Source organism: Prionailurus bengalensis, chromosome X, assembly GCF_016509475.1.
Source record: "Prionailurus bengalensis isolate Pbe53 chromosome X, Fcat_Pben_1.1_paternal_pri, whole genome shotgun sequence".
NCBI classification, from domain to species: Eukaryota; Metazoa; Chordata; class Mammalia; order Carnivora; family Felidae; genus Prionailurus; species Prionailurus bengalensis.
Window position 1 is genome coordinate 40,239,061 of NC_057361.1, and position 22,802 is coordinate 40,261,862.

General features: G+C 44.3%; 1 pseudogene; it reads left to right on the forward strand.

Annotated features, from left to right (window-relative positions):
- LOC122477052 overlaps positions 1-1,242 on the forward strand; it is a 64,913-nt pseudogene extending 63,671 nt beyond the window's left edge.
- The last annotated feature ends 21,560 nt before the right edge of the window (positions 1,243-22,802 follow it).

Here is a 22,802-nt window from a genome sequence, read left to right on the forward strand (position 1 = left end):
AGAAGAAAGAAAGAAAGAAGAAAGAAGAAATACAAAAGAAAGAAGAAGGAAGAAGAAAGAAAGAAGAAAGAAAGAGAAGAAAGAAAGAAGAAAGAAAGAAAGAGAAGAAAGAAGAAAGAAAAAAGAGAAGAAAGACAGAAGAAAGAAAGAAAGAAAGAAAGAAAGAGAAAGAAAGAAATTAGACTCCTACTTCCCACCATATACAAAAAATAATTCAAAAGAGATCATAGACCCAAATGTAAGAGCCAAACCTATAAAACTCTTGGAAGAAAATAAAGGAGTAAAACCTCATGACCCCGGGTTAGGCAACGTCTTCTTAGAGACCACACCAAAAGCATAAGCAATTAAGGACAAAATACGTTAATTAGACTTCATCAAAATTAGACACTTTTGCGCGTCAACAGACGTCTTTAAGAAAATGAAAAGACAATTCACATAAGTGGAAAAATACTTGCAAATAATATATCTGATAGGGCCTTGTGCCCAGAGTAAATAAAGAACACCATTTAACAATTTTTTAAAAAAACCACACACAATTAAATGAGTTAAAACAGGGGCAAAGGATTGAATGGACCTTTCTCCGAAGAAGATACACAAATGGCCAAGCACGTGCTTAACATCATTAGTCATCAGGGAAGAAATGTAAACCAAAATCACAGCGAGCTTGCAGTACGGCCGCCGGTGTTGCCACCGCCTTAGCATTTTGGAATCAGGAGAGCTGAGCCCATGCCCGGGCAGGGTAGAGGGTGGTGGGCAGGTCTGGCCTCCTGTCACCATGGACAGTTTTTCCTTTTCCTAAGTGGACTGTCAGCAATCCAGCCAGATCCGCTCTTTCACCTTCAAGGTAGAGGAAGAGGATGATGTGGGGCGTGTGCTGGCTTTGACCACGCTCTGCCTCATCAAGGGGGCCAAAGGTCAGTGTAATGTCCTAGAAGTCATGGCCGGGAACCAAGACCGCCAGGAGACTGCAGTCCCGGTGGCCAACCTCAAGTTGTCCTGAGTTGTCCTGAGTTGTCCAACTCACGCTCAGGTTGGAGGACGTCCAGCTCCAACCCCCTGTAACCTTCCATCTGGAGTCGGGTTCCGGGCCTGCGCGGATCGCGGGGCAACGCGAAAAGCACTGACGTTTCTGATGAAGAAGAGAGTGAAGAGGGGAGTGAGGAGGAGGAAGCTGAGTTGTGCCCCATCCTGCTTGCCAAGAGGCAAGGAGGCCCCAGCCTCCTTGGGTGGCAGGACCTCTGAACTTCTATTCTGACCCTTTTTCCCCACTTTACCTATGAGATCGGAGGTCAGCATCAGAAGCTCAGGACTACACATGTGTAATACTTCCCACATTTTTCGATAAAGGTTGAAATACAGCGACGTGGAGTGGGTTTTTTTTTTTTCCTGCAAAAACAAACAAATCAACAACAACACGGCACTAGGATGGCTATACTAAAAAAGATGGACAAGGATAAGTGTTGACGAGGATGTGGAGAAATCGGCACTTTTACACATCGACAGAGGGAATGTTAAAGGGCGTAGGCCCTTTGGGAAATAGCTTAGGTGTTCTTTCAATAATTAAACATACAGTTACCACACGACCCAGAAATTCTATCCTGAGCCGTATCCTCAAGGGAAAGCAGATGTCCGTGAAAAACTCGGACACGAATGTTCATAGAAGCATCGTTCATAAAATCGAAACGGGAAAAAACCCGGGGCGCCTGGGTGGCTCAGTCAGTCGGGTACCCGACTCTTGATTTTGGCTCAGGTCATGATCCCAGGGTCGTGGGACTGAGCCTCATATGGGGCTTCGCCCTGAGCGTGGAGGCTGCTTAAGATTCTCCTTCTCGAAATGAGTCAGTCCAAAAAAAGGACAGATATCATATGTTTTCACTCATATGTGGAAGTTGAGAAACTCAACAGAAGACCACGGGGGAAGGGAAAGAAAAAGAATAGTTACGAACAGAGAGGGAGGCAAGCCATCAGAGGCTCTTAAATACAGAGAACAAACTGAGGGTGCAAGGGGGTGGCGGGGAAAACGGGTGATGGGCATTGAGGAGGGCACCTCTTGGGACGAGCCCTGGGTGTTTTACTTAAGTGATGCATCATGGGAATCTACTCCCAAAACCAAAAGCACGCTGTATACAGTATATGTTAACTAACTTACTAACTTGTCCATAAGTGATATAAAAAAAAATAAAACGATAAAATCCACAAATAAATAAAATAAGATTCTCTTTCTCCCTCTGCCCCTCTCCCCTGTTCTCTCGCTCACTCGCTCCCGCTCTCTCTCTGCCTCAAAGAAAAAAAAATGGAAAAAACCATCAACTGAAAACTGGATAAACAAAATGTGGCATAAGCGTACAATGTAATATTATTTGGCCATAGAAAGGAATAAAGTTCTGACACCTGCTACAACGTGAATGAATCTTGAAAACATTATGCTAAGTGAAGGAAGCCAGACAAACTGCCACGCACACTGTATGCTTCATAAAAACCACTGAATTTCATATTTTAAAATATTGAACATTATGTTCTGTGAATTACATCTCAATAAAGCTACCAGCTTTTAAAATACACATAAGATCATTTCCCGACTCTTAAGAAAGTCACGCTTTAGCATGGGTAAAATGGTCATTGCCGGTGTTTAGACTTGAGCCTCTGCCTTCACTTCTGACTCGAGAAGTCAGTGCATTCAGGATAGACTCCTGTTACCCACCTGGAAGACGATTGTGCTGAACATCAGGGTCATGCCATACCCCATTGTGCCAACCGTCTGCCCAACTGTGGGCATACACACAGTCGACACCCAGAAATTCTCATTGAACTACACTGGTTTCTACCAAATTCCCTCAGCTTGTCTGTGGGAAGCTCAGTTAGTCCCCTGCTGGATCACTCTGGTTCTAAGTTTTTTTAGCGCTTATTTATGATTGTTGAGACAGAGAGAATCAGAGTGCAAGCGGAGGAGGGGCAGAGAGAGAGAGAGGGAGAGAGGGAATCCGAAGCAGGCTCCAGGCTCCGAGCTGTCGGCCCGGAGCCCGACGCGGGGCTTGACCTCATGGGCCGCGGGATTGTGACCTGAGCTGAAGTCAGATGCTTAACCGACTGAGCCACCCAGGCGTCCCTCTGGTTCTAGAGACCAGTCCCATCTACCTGGATGATTTACTATCTCAGAGATCTTTCTGTTTTCACTAACCTTCCTGGTGGATATGCGTCTGGCTTGTTCTAACTCAACCAAAGTCCATTTCTGACCATGCTGAGTAAATCTCCTTTCAGCTACCTGTCAAGTGACCTCATATGGCTGGAGACGCAATATGGTCTAATACGAGAGCATAGCAGTTAAGAGTCCAAGCCCAGTCCAAGTCCTCTCTCCAATTCAGATAAATAGCAAAGGTAGGTCTCTCCTCTTTCTCCCCCAACCTCCTCTTTTCTTTCTTTTTTTAAAATTAAGTACAATGTATTGTGAAATTGTTTTCCGTACAACACCCAGTGCTCATCCCAACAGGCGCCCTCCTCCGTGCCCCTCAACCACTTTCCCCTCCCTCCCACCCCCCATCAACCCTCAGTTTATTCTCAGTTTTTAAGAGTCTCTTATGGTTTGCCTCCTTCCCTCTCTGTAACTTTTTTTCCCCTGTTCCTCTCCCCCATGGTCTTCCGTTAAGTTTCTCAGGATCCACCTATGAGTGAAACCATACGGTATCTGTCTTTCTCTGCCTGACTTATTTCACTTTAGCAGAAGACCCTCCAGTTCCATCCACGTTGCTGCAAATGGCCAGATGTCATTCTTTCTCATTGCCCGGTAGTACTCCCTCGTGTATACAAACTACATCTTCTTGATCCATTCGTCAGTCGGTGGACATTTCGACGTCACGATGCAGGAAGAACGATCTTGAAAAAGCGTGCCTCGGAACAGGCCCCTTCCTTGCTGAATTGCTACAACAGACCAAACGCTTCATGTCAGGTGCACTCCTAAGCGCCCTGTGTCTATTGACGCCTTAAATATTCACAACAGTATGTATTCCTCTTCTCACTTTACGGATGAACACGATGAGGCACGGAAAGGTTAAGTTGCTTACCCAAGAGAGCGCATTCACTGCCAAGACAGCATGGCTCCGGAGTCCTTGATCTCGGCATCGCACTGTCCCCATGCCGTCCCCCTGTGGGCCGTTCATCCCACTGACAGTACAATTCTTACCGTGGTTTTCAAGGCCTACGTGATCTACTCCCTGCCTTGCTCAGGGCTCTACCGCTGCCCAGTACTTGAACTGCCCAGGCCCCAGTCCCAGGCCCGCCTCTTCCCCGGCACCTTTGCACTTTCAGTTGGCTCTGTAATGCGTCTCCTCCCCTCTCCCCTCCTTCACACGCCTGGCTGTTTAAATGTTACCATGCCCGAGATCTTCCCCCATCTTCCTTTCTTAGCAATACTCCCTCTCCAGCTCTCTCTCCCCAGCTGATTCCAGCAGCCTCCTCATTTTTGTTCCCGTCACTTCTCTCAATGTGTCTACCAGACCACGAGCGGCCTCCCCCGTTGGGCTGTGGGATCTTGAAGACAGGAGCTGTGTCTATCTATCTGCTCTCTATCTGGCCCAAGGTCAGCACCTAATCAAAATTGGCTTCATGAACAACGAAGAAGACTTCACCCGAACCTTTGTTACGGGACATGTCCACATATATTGCCATTACCCTGAACTTGTGAAACCAGGGCTCTGTTTTGTTCATTTGTGTGCCCCTGTGTCTAGTATATTCACACCAGAACGCTTTAATATATACTGAACAAGGAGAATGGATAAAGGAGTGAGCCATTAAGGACCAGGATTTGCCAAGAAAGGCTTTATAGAAGAGGTATACTTAAATGCCTTACTTCAGTTGCCAAAAACATTTTTCAAGCATAAAAGATATGCATTTTTAAGGCTCCTTATGAAGCAAACAGTTCTTGCTAAATAACATATCAATCATTCAAATGTAACCGAGAAAATACCATATGGATACTTTTATTGCAAAAAAAAAAAAAGCCACGGGTTTAAGTTCTATATGAACTTAGAATTTTGCCAAACATTTAAATAGTGACAAGGTGTTAATGTTGGTTTCCAAATCCCCAAAGTGGCAGACCATATATCTGAACAGGATCAAGGCCCAGCTGATTTAATCCTCAACAACAGTAGTTAGTGGGGATCAACTCCTTTTTAATTCAAATGAGTTGACGAATAAGACAGACATGGATGAAATGAGCTGTTGTATAGGCTGTTTTATTTTACTCAGACTTAACCTATAATTTATCTGAAGCAAAGAATGACTTGCTTCAGACAAATCTGTGAAGCCAGAGTGCAGGCTTAGAAGCCTAAGCTCTATCATTTACCTGCTGTGTGACTTCAGGCAAATTATTCTCTAAATGTTGGTTCCCTGGCTTATAAAGTGGGGATAATGGTAGTATCTGCCTCAGTGAATATAAAATGCTTCCCGTAGTGCCTGGTATGCAGAAATTCTTTACGGAGTGTTAGATATCGATAGTAGTGTTTTGGGTACTGGATTGGTCAAGAGATCTGAGTTCTAGTCCCCATTCTTTCGCTAACTAGTTGCAGGACTTTGGGCAAATTCCTTGGCCGTTTTCTGTCCCAGGTTCCCCTTCAGAAAAGGAGGGCATTCCCACGACTGTTTGTTTCAGATATCTGCTGCTGGATCGTAAGCCACCAAAACTTAGTGTCTTAAAATGACAATTCAGTATTCTCATAACCCTGTGGGTTCGCTGGTATTAGCCGGAAGGTTCTTTTGCTCTACGTAGTATCGCTGAGGTCACTCAGGGAGCTGCATTCCGTTGGGAGTTTGGCTGGGGCAGTACCATGTAAAGTGGCCTCTCGCCACCGACGGTCTCTCTCCCTGTGTCCTCTTTCCACCCCAAGATGCAGTCTTCCCATAGGGCAAGTTCCAACGTAGAGGGTTCATCCAGCCTCCTTGTCATCTTGCTTGCTCACGTTCCGTTGGCCAAAGCCAGTCAGATGGGCAAAGCTAAGTCCGTTCGGAAGAAGACTACACAAGGTATGAATGCCGCGAGGTGTGTTTCATTGGAGCCCATCGACGGAACAGTCTACCCCACCATGATTCCAGATTTTCCTCAGAATCAGCATACGCCATCATAGGTCGAATTCCTTTGTCTTCAACCGCCCCCCTCCAAAAAAAAGCGCTGTAGACAAATTTTCCCCTTCTGTTGTAGTTCCCCCTAACTGTTGACTTGGCCCCTCGTCTTCCTGGATCCAATACACTACTTGAACACGCTAACGTTCTGATCCCTTCGGATTCCAACTACTATTCCCCACCCCACAAAAATGTCAGTACCTTTCCTTAGGCTTCCCTTACTTAGTCTGCTCTCTTTCCCCATCTCTTTTCTCCTTTGGTGCATCCCTGAGAGGCACTTACATAAGGTTTGCAGCTATAGCTTCTCGGTGTTTCCACAGGTCTGATCTTGCTATTTTGTGGGGCTTTCCCTTTACGTCCTACTGGGAACAGAACAAGGGTGGCTGTCCTCGCCTAACGTTCAAGCGCTTCTTCTGTGTCACACGCCTCAGCAAATGCTCATCACCTGCCTCTTGATGCTGGAAGGAGAAGTTTCGAGTTTTCTATCCAGCTGGAGCCATCTAGGGGGCGTGTGGTGCAGGGAAACCCCCAGGGCCCCAACCGACAGCCTACAAGCATTCTGAAAGCCAAAGCGACAAACCGCTGTTCATTCGTACGAGCTGTTTCACACTCTCTTCAGGGACATACCTTGTTGCTGATATAAAAACTGTATCCAGGGGCTGGGGTTTTCATCTCAAAATACCCCCTCCCTCATCTCTGAGGGAGTCATTTCAGGTTGAAATGGAAACCTAGCAACCATCTGGTTAATAGGATCAATTCAGGCAGCAGGAGGTCTGGCCGGAGGTACAGAGTTTAGCATTTAGTAACAATAAAGAGCTCGGCGTCTAGGCTTTCCACAAAGCTAAAAAAAAAAAAAAAAAAAAAACCCACCTTGTTTAAAAGGCATTTCAGGAGGCTAAACAATCACTTCTTTGGGATTCTTCTCTTTAGAAATCCACAAAACAAAAATCACGCACATCTTATCTGATAATTGCTATTAACTATGCTGTCGTGTTTTCCCGATATCATCTAATATGTCATTCGTAAGACCTAGAATAGAGCTAGGGTGGTTCCTTCAAAAAAGCCTCATGCCAGGAAGTTACGAATGTGTCAAACAGGCACAGTTTCGAGAAGGCACACTGACAGAATTTTTGAAACTATATATTTTATAAAGTAATATGGATCCATGAATGAGACATCAGCATTTGAATACAAACCACCTGACGTGTGTGGTCCTTTCTTTTTTAATTTTTTTTTCAACATTTATTTTTGAGAGCGTGAGAGGGACAGAGTGCAAGCAGGGGAAGGGGCAGAGAGAGAGAGAGGGAGACACAGAATCTGAAGCAGGCTCCAGGCTCCAGGCTCTGAGCTGTCAGCACAGAGCCCGTCGCGGGGTTCGAACCCATGAACCGTGAGATCATGACCTGAGCCAAAGTCGGACGCTTAACCGACTAAGCCACCCAGACGCCCCCACGTGTGATCCTTTCTGAAGACAGATTAAAAATATATGCTTGACATGAATTTGCTCACTTTTAACTTAAGTGTAAATATATCTGAGGTTATGTAAGTGTGTTTTGAAAAAGAACTCAACTACCAGTAAAAATCGAATGTTCCCCAAATTCTCCAGTTTATGTAAATGACCCGAGAATATTATGCTGCCTATATGTATGCGTTTTTTAAGAAAATCATTTTAAGAACAAGAATTTTAACACGAGAAACAGTAGAAAGAATAATAAGTTAAATACACTAAAATAGAAAATATATTATTCATTGTGTCTGTTTCTAGCAGTCATGCATAATGGAAAAATTCTTCTCTTAAAAAGACTAAGATTTTTGTGCATGCGCAGAAAATATCTGAGCAGATCTACAAGAGAATATTAACAGTGTTTCACTCTGGGTAGAGAAACCAGGAGTGGCAGGGAGATTTAGTTCACATTTTGTATCTTCATCAGAGGGTGGACTTTTTAACATTATCGTGCATGGCTTCATCATACAAACTTAGATGAAAAAAGACAAACTTAAGCTTTTAATTTTATTCTGTTAGCCTTATCCCCAGGTCACAACTAGAACTTAATAGGGATACAATTCATAGAATTTGTGGCACTTTGGAGCTGGAGAGATCATCCGTCCCGCGACATCAGCTATTTCTAAACTAGTGCAAAGTTTACTCAGTTTGCCTAACACCAGATGCAACTATATTCCAATAGAGCTACAGAATTTGGGCAGCCGTTGGAATTCACCTTGATGGACCCTGACCTACAGTTGAAGGTGTGTAGGATAGGTTTCCCTTTTGCTCCTCAGTGCCATTAAGTGCCAAGATCATTCCTTCAAGAAATGGGCAGGATGGGCAGAAGAGGTGTTTGCCTACCAGGGCAAGGGTTAAGACACCAGAAGGGTTCCCTCCCACCTACCTCTGATTTCCAAATACATTCCGTTACAGATTTCGACTTTGAATGAAGACACTGCCATTTACTGAGGTGCATATGTCCCTGTGAGGGGTAAGCAATAAAACACAACCCAAAGAAGAGTTGAACCTGCTGCTTCTTTCCTGAACATTGGGAAGAAAGCAGGGGAAGGGAGAAGAAAACTTGGAGGTACCAGAGAGACGAAAAGGTAGACTGAGGAAAGCTTGGTCCACTTCACTCTTCTGCCTACAGAATCCTACTGCCATGTCATAAGCTTTAGAAAGTGACTTTGGGTGATAACTTGAGCCTGTGTAAAACTGAGCAACCCCAGAAGTTCCTCACGTTTGAAAATCCCAGTAGCTCCCCTCCTTGTGATGTCTCCACTGTCTCCTCACCCTTTTCTGGGGAGAGCATGACTTCTCGGTTTGCTCTATCCTCGTATGGAGACTCCTGAGCCCAAGGCTTTGCTTGGAAACAATGGTGTCAGTGTTGAGTATCACAACCTAATGAGAAGGAGAGACATTGAACAACTGAAAGGAGAGCGCACACACGCATACACATCACCTCCTCATTAACTACTACTCATCTTTCAGGGCTCCAGGAATTGGGTAATTATCACTATCATGTTTCTTACCTTCTTCGCCACACCATAAAAATCTTCGCGGGTAGCGACTGTGTCTTCTATCGCGGGATCTCCCAGCCACCACACCTGGCTTACAGTAGGCTCATAATACATTTTCGGTGAAGGAAGGAAGGAAGGAAGGAAGGAAGGAAGGAGGTGAAGCCACTTAACTGAATGTTAACACAAAAACTATAAATTTCACTCTATAGAGAAGACAAATTTCAAAATAATTATGAATGCACAGCCCCCTACCCCCGCCCGCCACCCAGCGATGATTCTTAGGAATTCTCCATGGCTGTCGCAGCCTCCTCCCATGTCTTCCAGGAAGAGAGAATTCTAAATGATGCTTATTTAAGAATTCTCAGGTTTTAAGGTTCGGAGTTTGTAGGGAGGAATGTTGGACAGTGAGCTGAAAATGAGAGAAGAATGAGAAGGAATGGGAAGGACCAGCCGTGCCGGGTGGGGAAAACCAAGGCAAGAGTTAAGAGAGTTGGCAGAATCCCCAGGGTGAGCTTGTGTCAGGTTGACTATTCCCATCTCAAGTTTGCACACGCCTCTGGAACTCCCTGAAGTCTTTTGTGAGGGAAAACCCCACCTACAGGCTCTGGATGAAACGTCCCTCCCGGCTTCTAGAAATGAGTCCCCTGGTCCTACTATGACTCATTTCCTGGAAAAGTCGTAACTGGTCTAGCCTGACCTTCAGAGCCTGAAGGAGTGCAGATTCGTCTTTCAAATTCAAGAAGAATTTAGAGAAACCATTCAGAAAAGCCTCAAAGACCACTCGCTCCGTCTCCTGCTTTATCAAGAACTTCATGAACATCGTTGCCGGTACTTTCTTCGGCATGTTCTGGGTGAATCAGCACGAAAACAAAGTGACTCCACTGCCAAGTTGAAATTGAATTCTGCAAAGGATGTTATTTCTGGTTTTGAAAAAAACTGCGCTCAGAACTTGAACCTAAAGTAATAACACACCCTTTCCGGCCTTAGGGAGTCATCCCTATAACCTGAAGCTTGGCGCAATCTCTGGGTTTAGCCATTGCTTATGGCTCTTTGTTTGTCACAACAATTCCCATCTTGTTTTCTACCTTGGAGTTGGTAACTGTAGCTTACCTTTCAGGAAAAAATGTATTTGTATTGCCCTCACCTGTGTATGATTACCCGGCAAGCGGAAAACCCAGTCTTGAGAAGATGCCACCCATTATTCCTTCCTCTCTTCTGCCAAGCTCTTGAGACTTTAACCGTTTGATCGGGACAGGTTCTTTTCTCCAATCCAGTCGTGTCCTTTCAGGCTGCGTGTGAGTATGACCTACGGATTCAGGCCCTACACTGTAGCAAGCCACAAAGTTGTCGGTGGGCCTTCTCTAAAATAACTGCAATCAACCAAAAGACGCAGATAATGCCCCACCACGTGCAAATTGGTGTGTTTGGCAGTGTGGTGTGGCGGGAATGCCTGTGTGGCTTTGTGAGTGAATCTGGCCTGAGTACATTAGCATCTATGGACGAGCAAGTCGAAGCCTTCCGGCACAGGACGGATGATACGTGCACCATCACAGCAATAAGGCCCTGGCTGTGCTCCAGAAGGGCTTCCGGCCAGCAACTCTGCCCCAGAGCTGAGCTAGTGGCCCCCGTATGACCGGGGAGCATAGTGGGCAGTTCTGCCTGGTTCAGAGCCACACGGGCAGGAAAGCCAACGTGAAGCCCCAACTGCCACCTGGAGTGTCACCTGCCAAGAGAATCTGGGCAGCTACAGAGCCCATCCGATAGCCATGCTTGGGCAGGAAATGAAGCCGGTGGTGCAGCCCAACAGTGAAGAATAGAGCCTCTGGCTCTGAATAACCGGAAAGCCTTAACAGTGACACTGGACGGCCTCAGAAGCTAGTCCACAGTCCCCCCCGCCAGCCCCAGAGCCCAGCCAGTGATGCAGTCCAGTCATGACGCATTCCCTGCGGCCCCTCCCCACAACAACGACCACAAAAAGCCCGGGAAAAGTGACCCCACCCAACTGTGGAGCCAGGTCTTTGGCCCCACCCAACTGCAAGACACTACTGGACGCTCCTCCTGACCGAAGGATCTGGCCAGTGAGCCTGACCAGCAACCGAGCACAACCAGGGGCCTACCTGATCACGAAGCCCAGCCTACAGCCCAGCCCGACTCCGGGGCACGGCGCGAATCCTTGCCTCATCGCAGAGCACCGTTGGGGATCACAGCATGTGAGACCCCACACCCAAGGCTGCGGCGTGTTGCCCAAATAGAGACCCCCAAAAGGAAGCTCCGCCTTCCCAAGGATGGCACCAACTGACCCATCCTGGGCGCCAGGCTGAGCCGAGTGGTGCAGAACTATCCCCGCCCAGGTGAATCTGTAATGTCTACAGGAGGAGACCCCTTATTCAGATGAATAGAGACCAATGCAAGGGATCGAAGATCATGGAAAAAAAATCAGGTAAACGTGACATCGCCAAAGATACTAACGAAGCTCCGATAACTGACGGTGAGGAAAGAGAGATCTATCAACCGCCAAGGAATTCTGATAAGGAATTCAGAATAATCCTCATAAAGACGTTCAGCGAACGACAAGGACACACAGGCAGACACCAAAATTAGGAAAACGATGCAGAGACATAATGAGAAGCTCAGCAAAGGAATAGAAACCATTAAAAAAACCAAACCGAAATCCAAGAGCTGAGACATGCAACGAGTTCACTGAGAAATTCGATAGAAACTGTCACAACCAAGAAGTTACTCAAATGGACAGCAAGGACACGAAAATGCGCTCAACATCACCCATCGGCAGGGAAATACAAATCAAAACCACGAGACATCACCTCACACCTGTTAGAACGGCTATTATCAAAAAGACGTAACAAGTGCTCGGGAGGGTGTACAGAGAAGGAACCCTGGTGCGGCGCTGGTGGACATGCCAACTGATGCAGCCACTGCGGAAAACAGTACGGAGGGTCCTCAAAAAGTTAAAAATAGAACTACCCTACGACCCAGCAATTCCTCTTCTGGGTGTATATGCAAAGGAAATGAAATCATCATATCAAAGAGATATCTGCAAACTCATATTCATAGCAGCATTATTTACAAAAGCCAAGACATGAAAACAAACTGAGTGTCCATCAATCACTGGATGAATGGATAAAGACTCTATATATATATATATATATATATATATATATTCATTTTTAATTTTTTTTAAACATTTATTTTTGAGAGACAGAGTGTGAGCGGGGGAGGGGCACAGAGAGAGGGAAACGCAAACTCCGAAGCAGGCTCCAGGCTCCGGGCAGTCAGCACAGAGCCCGACGTGGGGCTTGAACTCACAGACTGTGAGATCATGACCTGAGCCGAAGTCGGACGCTCAACCGACTGAGCCACCCAGGCGCCCCTGGATATACTCTTTGTATTTATATTCAGCCATAAAAAAAACTCATGAAATCTTGGCATTTGCAAAAGCGTGGATGAAACGTGAGGGCGTCATGCTAAAGAAATCAGAGAACTAAATCGGAAATAAATCAGACAGAGACAGACCAATACTGTATGATCTTGCATATACGTGGAACCTAAAACACTTGAACTCCTAGAAACAGAGGACAGATTGGCGGTTGCCAGAGGCGAGGAGTATAGAGTGGGGGAAATGGATGAAAGTAGTCAAATGGTACAAACGTCTAGTTATAAGGTGATTAAGTTCAGGGGATGTAATGGACAGCATGACAACAATACCGTATTGTGTATTTGGAAGTCGCTAATGAAGCAGAATGTAAAAGTTCCCACCACACACACACACAAATCATAACTATGTGAGGTGATGGAGGTGAGGTAATTCACCTTATCGTGGTAATCATTTTGCAATATATACATATATAAAATCACGACATTGTACACCTTAACCTCACACAACGTCATATGTCAATTACATCTCCAGAAAGCTGGAAAAGACGGGGGGGGGGGTGCCTAAATGATTGAAAAATGGGCAGGGGCCCCTAAATGATTGACATGATTAATATCTAATCAAATCTAAGGAGGTGGCCCATTCTCCCATTTCTGGAGTAGATTGTTACAGTTTATATTTTCCTGTTTGGGGCAGTTCAGCCACAGCCCAATGTGTCATCACAACTTAGCAATGTGGCTCCTGTGACTCTTCCAAATTGGGACAACTAGCAAAATGTGTTCCCATAAATGGCAGTTTCACTACTAAATTCTGGGGAGAAACCAGGAGACATGTAAGACAGACTCACATGGGGAAAATGGTAAGTACGTTTTGCTAAAGTAAAATACGTTGGTTATGTCTTTGGGTGAAGAGGGTCCAAGTCAGAATGACTTGAGCATTTTTAAGGGTCACGATTAGAACTCCCAGCTGACTAGCAGTCACAGTCTGTAGCGATTCGTGAATGGGAAAAACAAATAGGTAGGCTTTAAATATTAGACTCAGGAGAATAGCGTACTTGTCGGACTAAGCAAACACTCCAACGTTAGCAACTCTAAATTTAGACCCAATCTTGAACTGTTGGAGATCTGTGTCCATCCGGGCTGAAAAAGGGAAGTTCTTGGTTTCTGCTCCTTAGTGCCTAATAAGAATAACAGCTCCTTGATCTCAAGATCAATGGGGACAAGGAAAGGATGGATTTTTTTGTCCTTTATATCTCAAAGTTGAGTCAGTTGTCAACTGCCAAGTTGGCCATGATGCAAAACCATGGACCCGTGTTTCCCAGGGAAACACGGCTGTGACCTTGTGGTGATATGAGGAGATGCAGGGAGTTTTGGAAAATAGAGCTCCCAAGTTACCAATATATAAAACAGATGTAGGGAAGAATGAGAAAACAAGGTTCTACAAATGCCTTCCTTTCCTGCCCTGGAGGCCTCCTTTGGCCTGTACTCTGGTGCGGGTAGAAAAGCATTTCTACCTGGCTTCCTTCAGGAAATGAAGTTTGACCTGAGCTTTGACACACCCAGCATGGAGCTTACTGGAAACAATCAAAACAGTAAGGGGCACTCAGAGAGGATCAGACATTGGAGAGAAAGCATAAAGTCCAACGTGGACCTGTTGAATTGGGGTGTCTGACGTTGGATGCACTGGTCTGAATCTCAGAGGGGAGATTTGGGATGGGGATATACCGTTTTTAATAATCACCTGTGGGGGCACCTGGGTGGCTCAGGAGCTTGAGGGTCCAACTCTTGATTTCGGCACAGGTCATGATCCCAGGGTCATGGGATCGAGCCCTGCATCGGGCTCGGTGCTGAGGGTGGAGACTGCTTGAGATTCTCTCTCTCTCTCTCAATCTCCCTCTGCCCCTTCCCCACTTGTGCTCTCTCTCTCTCTCCAAAATAAAAATAAATGTTTAAAAAAATAACAATCATCCTTGGATGTGGATGACTTTGCCTCATAGGAAGAGTTACAGAGAGAGAGAGAGAGAGAGAGAGAGAGGGAAAAGGGGCCTCAAACAAACCGAGTCTTGAGAAAGTCTACTGATGGGCCTCCAGAGGAGGATGCCCCTCCTACATAGAAGTAGGAGAAAAATCATGGGTACGTGATGTCAGGAAGAAAGAGTTTGAAGAATTAGCGAAAATTTAATAGTGTCAGAATTCAAGGAAGTGCCTGCACAAGGGAATCTATAAGGAAGAACCTTTAGGGAACTTCGGCCTGCTGCTGGGGATAAAAATAGTACTATCGATCAAGAGAGGGGTCAGTGGCAAGAATTCCAAGGAGTAAAAAGTTGCAGGTGCATCGGAATGCGTTGCCCTCCAATGGGATTTGCAGTTGTGGGTTTTGCTAGGGGTTGGTCTAAGGTCTGTTGACAAGACAGGTGGGGATCAGGCCTGGGGTTTTTCTGGGGAGTAGCTGTTTCAGGGACTGGCCTGGGGGGGCCTAGGGGGTCGTTAAGGAATGAGAGGTTAAGGTTTCTTTTCACAGGGAGGATTGTCCTTTTCTTGGTCCTCAGCCCATCCAGTGAGCCCGACTGCCTTCACAGGTGCTGACTTCTTGCTACCTTGGCTCTGCTCGTTTCTAAAATGATTCTTAATCTAATACAAATTTATAACAACAAAGTAATGGCCCGGAAACCCTCGATCTGGTTAATTATAGACCCACACATTTATTTTAGTTGTAATCTCTCCTCTTTCATTTATGATTTTATATGTTGGAGTCCTCTCCCTTTTTTAATTAGTCTAGCTAGAGCATTGTCAATCTGGTTTGTGTGTGTGTGTGTGTTTTTTTTTTAAAAAGCCCTTCATGTTGTTCATCCTTTTTTTTTTTTTTTATTGTCCTCTGGTCTCCATTTCATTTATTTCTGCTCTGATCTTTGTTATTTCCTACCTTCTGCTAACTTTGGGCTTAGTTTGCTTTTTTTCTAGTTCCTTGAGGTGTAACGTTGGGTTATTGATTTGAGGTCTTTCTTTTTTCCTAATGTAGGTGTTTATCACTATAACTCTCCTTCTTAGAAGTATTGGTATGCTCTGTTTCCGTGATCACTTCTTTCAAGATGTTTTTTTATTCCCTTTTTGATTTCTTCCCTGGTCCATTGGCTGTTTAGGAGCGTGGTGTTTGATTTCCACATCTTTATCAATTGTCTTATCTTCCTCCTGCTACTTATGTCTAGCTTTATATTATTGTGGTCAGACAAGATACTTGGCGTGATTTTAATCTTCTCAAATTTGCTAACGCTTGTTTTGTGATGTAACATGACCTATCCTGGCGAATACTTCATGTGTGCTTCTGAGAAGAGCGTGTATCTGTTGCCGTTGGATGGAATGTTCTGTGTATGTCTGTTAGGTCCTTCTGGTTTAACGTACAGTTCACGTCCAACATCTTTGCATTGCTTTTCTCTCTGGAAGATTCATTCGTTGTTGAAAGTGAGGTACTGAAGTCCTACACTGTTGTACCACTGCTGATTTCTCCCTTCAGATACGTTAACAAATGTGTCCTTAGAACAGAAGCGAGTCTCTTGTAGGCAGTATATAGCTGAGTTTTGTCTTTTGTTTGGAGAACTGAAGCCATTTATGTGCATTTAAAGTAATTATTGATAGGTAAGGACTTATTAATGCCACTTATTCATTATTCCCCGCCTGCTTTTTCTTTTCTTCCTCTCTTCATGTCTTCTTTTGTGACTTGATTTTTTAAAAATCTTGTAATGTTTCTTTTATTTTTGAGAGAGAGAGACAGAGCGCAAGTGGGGGAGGGGCAGAGAGAGAGGGAGACAGGGAATCCGAAGCAGGCTCCAGGCTCCGAGCTGTCAGCACAGAGCCGGACATGGGGCTCGAACTCACGAACCCGTGAGGTCCCGACGGGAGCCGAAGTCACCGCTCAACCGACTGAGCCACCCAGGCGCTCCTGTGAATTGATTTTTTGTAGTGATATGCTTTAGTTCCCTTCTCTTTATCTTCTGTGTATCTACTGTAGGCTTTTTCTTTTTGGTTCCCGTGCAGCTTACACAACACTGTTTATAGACACAATGGTTTATTTTAAGCTGATAGCAACTTAACTTGGATCACTCTACCCTTTGAGTCTCCACCTTTTTATGCTTTGGATGTCACCATTCGCACCTTTTTATATTGTTTATCCATTAACAAACTATTGTCGAGGGCAATCCATTCTTGAATACGACTCCCCCCTCCCCCGCATCGGGCTCAACTTTTTACAAATTCTAATACATTGGGTTTTCGATAGAGACAATAATCTCACTCTTGAAAAACAGCAGTTTACTATTTCTTGTTTTTGAGCCCTCGCATCTTCGATTTCTCTCCTTACTGTGCTCATTATGACAATTGCAGATATAGAACTTCTGATAACACAGTCCATTGTCTTTTGTTCCTGCTCCGTAAGGAAATGCTTTTACCGTTCTTACATTAAGTATGAATCTTGCACGGAATTGTTTAAAAGTTCATTAAACACATTTGCGTGTATTCAGATGATTTTCTATTTCATCCAAGCTTCCATTGCTGGGATAAACCCAATATTATCATGATGTATTACTTTTATTTTATATTACACTGTCCTATTGGGTAGTATTTGATTTAGTATTTTGCATTACATCAGTCATTCAGATAGCCTATGATTCTCCTTTCTCATACTGTCGAAGGTGGGTTTTGACATCCAGCTTATGCTGGTCTCATAAAAAGAGTTGGGCAATTCCCCTCTGGAATCACTTATAGAAATGTGTATGTTCTTTGTACATGTCCTCCTTGTGAAAGGAGTTTTTTAAGTAGTATTTTAGACACTTTATTTCATCTTGAGTTAATTTTATATTTTTCTAGGAATTTGAGCATTTTCCTGAAATTTTCTTGTACATATTTTTATTTATTTTTTAAATATGAAATTTATTGTCCGACTGGTTTCCATACAACACCCAGTGCTCATCCCAACAGGTGCCCTCCTCAATACCCATCACCCACCCCCCCATCAACCCTCAGTTTGTTCCCGGTTTTTAAGAGTCTCTTATGATTTGGCCCCCTCCCTCTCTTTTTTTTTCCTTCCCCTCCCCCATGGTCTTCTGTTAAGTTTGTCAGGATCCACATAAGAGTGAAAACATATGGTATCTGTCTTTCTCTGTATGGCTTATTTCAATTAGCATCACACTCTCCAGTTCCATCCACGTGGCTACAAAGGGCCATATTTCGTTCTTTCTCATTGCCACGTAGTATTCCATTGTGTATATAAACCACAATTTCTTTATCCACTCATCAGTTGATGGACATTTAGGCTCTTTCCATAATTTGGCTATTGTTGGGAGTGCTGCTATAAACATTGGGGTACAAGTGCCCCTATGCATCAGCACTCCTGTATCCCTTGGGTAAATTCCTAGCAGTGGTATTGCTGGGTCATATTTTTAATTTTTTGCCTGAAATTTTTAGCTATGGACAAAGTTCTTTTTTTTTCATTAATTAAAATGCATACTTTATTCACAATAATTTCCTGATTTTGTTTTGTTTTGTTTTGTCCTAAATATATGAAATTTATTGTCAAATTGGTTGCCATACAACACCCAGTGCTCATCCCAAAAGGTGCCCTCCTCAATACCCATCACCCACCCTCCCCTCCCTCCCACCCCCATCAGCCCTCAGTTTGTTCTCAGTTTTTAAGAGTCTCTTATGCTTTGGCTCCCTCCCACTCTAACCTCTCTCTTTTCTTTTTTTTCCTTCCCCTCCCCCATGGGTTCCTGGACAAAGTTCTTTTTAATGCCTGTATCCTTTCTCATTCTTTTTTTCAAAGTTTTTATTTAATTTATTTAATTTGAGAGAAAGAAAGAGAAAGACAGAGAGAGAGAAAGGGGCAGAGAGGGAGGGAGAGAGAGAATCCCAAGCAGGCTCCACAGTCAGTGCGGAGCCTGATGTGGGGCTCGAACTCAGAAATCGTAAGATCATGATCTGAGCTGAAATCAAGAGTCAGGTGCTTAATCGACTGAGTCACCCAGGCACCCCTGTATCCTTTGTCATTCTTAGTATTTTTGTATTTTTGCTTTTTTTCTTGATCAATCTTACCACAAGTTTGCACATATATGAGTCTTTTCAAAGAATTCACTATTGGTTTTATAAACCCTCTATTAAGTCGGATGCTTATCCCGTTAATTATTTTTCTTTTCTTCTTTTTCAGCTTAAGCATTTAAGGCTATATATTTCTCTCCAGATGCCAAAAGTTTTAGTTTGTAGTTGGATTTATAGTTTTAAATTTTTTTTAATGTTTATTTAGTTTTGAGAGACAGAGAGAGAAACAGAACCCGAGTGGGGAAGGGGCAGAGAGAGAGGGAGACATAGAATCTGAAGCAGGCTCCAGGCTCCGAGTTGTCAGCACAGAGCCCGACGTGGGGCTCGAACTCATGGACCGTGAGCTCATGACCTGAGCCGAAGTCGGACGCCTAACCGACTGAGCCACCCAGGCGCCCCTCCATTTATAGTTTTTAAGGCATACTTTCAAAAATTAAAATCCAAAAGGGCTTTTGGGTGAGAATGAACCAGTACATGTGAAAAGGAGAGAAGATGATCTAACGACATAAGGAGAAAGAGGGTGAGAGCCAGTGGAGAGAAAGAACACCTTGTCCTCTGTGACTTCACAACCCTCCACGGCCTTTCAGATCTACAGCAAAGTTGCTGAACTCTTGGTCATCGTAGTTGGGAGGTGATTTTCTGTGAAAACAGGTAAAGAAGCCAGCCGGTCTTTTCACTTTCAATCATGTGGAAAGCGGAGAGGCACATTGGGAAGTACAGCTCAGGAGCAATTAAAAATCTGAGTTTTGCCAAGGCTGTGGACTTGGGGTCCCTGCCAAATGAGCCAAGCAGTGATTAGTGTTATGGAGAAGCTATGCAGTTTTCAATGTGATAGTAAGAGGGGAGATCTGTGTTAGCTGAGCCCTTAAGAGTTTGTGCATCCTTCCTTGAAATTTCTTCCCCTCTAAAATATTCACGTCTCACTCACCATACAGAGTAGACTGATAAGAGATGGCCCAGAGAGGAGTAAAAATAGTCCTTTTATTCATGTCCTCCTGAATAGGAATCAAAGAAAAGAAGTCTGAGTAACACCGTCCTCAATGCTTTTTCTTGTGTCCACAAACTCTGGACTCTGGTCTGCCAGAAATCTTAATACCCAGGGGAAGTATGCGCCTACTGGAAGACAGAATGATTGGAGCGTTTGAAAATGCAAAAAGCAATTATGCGCTTGAACTTTTTTCAGGCTGATTTATTTATTGTGTGAGAGAGAGAGAGAGAGGAAGGGAGAGCACATGTGTGTTGGTGAGCAAGAAAGGCGCAGAGAGAGAGAGAGAGAGAGAACCCCAAGCAGGCTCCGTACTGTCGGCACTGAGCCCGGAGTGGGGGCTTGATCCCTCGATCTCACGTGAGATCAGGACGTCAGCTGAAACCAAGAGTCAGGGGCGCCTCAGTCCCACTGCCCTCTGCTCTCTCTGCCCCTACCCATCTCTCACATGCACGCTCTCGCTCTCTCTCTCTCTCAAAAATTTAAAATAAAAAAAAAAGCAAAAAAAGAGTCAGATGCTTAACCGACCAAGCCACCCAGGCACCCCTGCACTGTAACTTTTTATTTCATAGGTCAGAACTGTTTTTTGCAGTTTGAGTTAGCTTAACGAATGGAGGCTTTCCGCTCTCGGGTAAATATATCATTTGCCCACAGATAGTTGAGTGGTTAGAAAAAAAAAAAGTACCAAATTTAATAGAATCACACACACACAAAGGAAAGTGGGCACCACCTGGTGATCATAATTTAACAAGAGTCTAACACTTTACTAATGTATTTGAAAGGATACAGTTTCTTTTTTTTTAATTTTTTTTAACATTTATTTACTTTTGAGACAGAAAGAGAGCATGAACAGGGGAGGGTCAGAGAAAGAGGGAGACCCAGAATCCAAAACAGGCTCCAGGCTCTGAGCTGTCAGCACAGAGCCCGATGTGGGGCTCGAACCCACGGGCCGTGAGATCGTGACCTGAGCCGAAGTCGGACGCCCAACCCACTGAGCCACCCAGGTGCCCCGAAAGGATACAGTTCCAATTGGCTATTAGCCCATGCCACCACAAAAGTTAGCCGCCTAAGGGAACAATTATTTTATTATTGCTAATGGTTTTCGTATGACGGGAATTTAGAGGAGAGTTGGGAAAGAGCTCATCAGAATGGTTCTGGCTCTGGTTTTCTCATGTGGTTGCAGCCGGGCAATGACTGGATTGGAAACAGCGGGGGCTGTTCAGGTATCTCTCTTCCAGGAGTCTCTGGGACTCTCCATGTGGTCTCTCTACATGGGCTACTTCGGATTTCGTTGTAACTATCAGACTGCTTGATGGTTGCCGAAAGCTTCAGCAGCAAATACTCCAGGGGCTCCTGGGTGGCTCAGTTGGTTAAGCGTCCAACTTCCGTTTGGGTCATGATCTCACGGTTCATGGGTTTGAGTCCCGCATTGGGCTCTGTGCTGACAGCTCGGAGCTTGGAGCCTGATCCGGATTCTGTGTCTCCTTTTCTCTCTGCCCCTCCCCTGCTCACGTTCTCTCTCTCTCTCCCTCTCTCTCTCTCTCTCTCTCCCTCAAAAATAACAAACATTAAAAAAAGAGCAAATATTCCAGCTCACAAGGTAGAAACTGAATCGTCTTTATGACTAGCCTTGAGAGTCACATAACATTAATTCTGTCATACTCTGTTTGGTCAACCCAGTCACAAAATCCCACCCATTTTCAATGGGTGGGGATCTAGATCCAACCTCTCAATGTGGTGAGAGTCAAAAAATTTGCAGACATATTTAAAAATCACTGCAAATACACCAGAAAGTAGAGGAGGACAATTTACATTCCTTGTGGAGAATGACTGAGTGCCGGTCAATCTTAAGACAGACCTTCTTTCGCCCAGATATTCACCCCCACGGATATCCACATTTTCAGTGTTTTCGGTATCTGGAATCTTGACTTTTGTCCTGTCATCACCTTTATTCTCTTTCAGCATCACGACCTACATAAGAATAGAGTCAACCATGGGCATGTGGGCCACATGATGGAAGGCCTCTGGAGGAAAAAAAGGAAAGAAACTCATGTTAGTGAACATCCATTTTATGCCAAATATCAAGGTAAACCTCACGTTTGTACAACTTAGTGTCACAAAACAGCAACTGTATTCATCTCACAGCCTTTGGGGCCAGGAATTCAGACAGGGCACGGTGGGGCGGTCTCGCCTCTGCTCCACAATAACTAAGGTCTTAGCTAGAGTAGATTGAATGGCTGGAGAAAGCCATCACGGCTCTACCTGTTGGTCGAGTTCCTGGATTCTTCTCCACATGACGTTTGCTAGAGCTGGGGCGTCTCAGATGACTTCATTATCCACACGTCTGATGCCTGTTCTTGGATAGCTGGCGTAGCTACGTATTTCTTTTTGGAGACTCAAAAAGCACATTACTATCTAAAAGGCACCGAGATGTCAGTTTAGCTTGCCCGAGCTTGTTGGACTAAGGCACCTCTTTTTTAAACGTTAGACCCATTAACATCATCAGTCCATGGAATATGCTTTCACAGACGTTGTATTTCTCTGTTGTGCAGAGAAAATGTTCTATTGTTGATGTTATAAAATGTAATATTATAGGCGGAATCTGATCTTAATGAGTACCACTGAACTGTCATAATTACATAACGAGCCTATTTTCATGATCTGATTAACCATCCAGGTTGAAATTGCTCTGCTGGTGTATATATAGTAAATTTTCATGAAGAAGAAATCTGTGTGATCAGAGTCCCTAAGTCCCTGTCAATCTAACGGTGAGAAACATGTAGAATGTAATAATTTCTGCCGATTTAAAGAATTGGGGTGTCTACATATTTTTTTTAGTTTTTAATCTTCATTTATTTTTGAGAGAGAGAGAGCATGAGTGGGGGAGGAACAGAGAGAGAGAGGGAGACACAGAATCCGAAGCAGGCTCCAGGCCCCGAGCTGTCACCACACAGTCCGACGTGGGGCTCGAACTCACGAACTGTAAGATCATGACCCGAGCTGAAGTCGGACGCTCAACAAACTGAGACACTCAGGTGCCTCCGGGGTGTGTATAGCTTTAATGACTACAGAATGTTCAATTTTATTAGTAAAATATTATACAAATCAAATTTACTTGTATTATATTGAAGAGAATATTTGTTATATTGAAGAAAATTTTCTCAACTGTACATATTTATATATGTTAAATATATCTTGTCTACATTCAGATAATCTCAGTCAA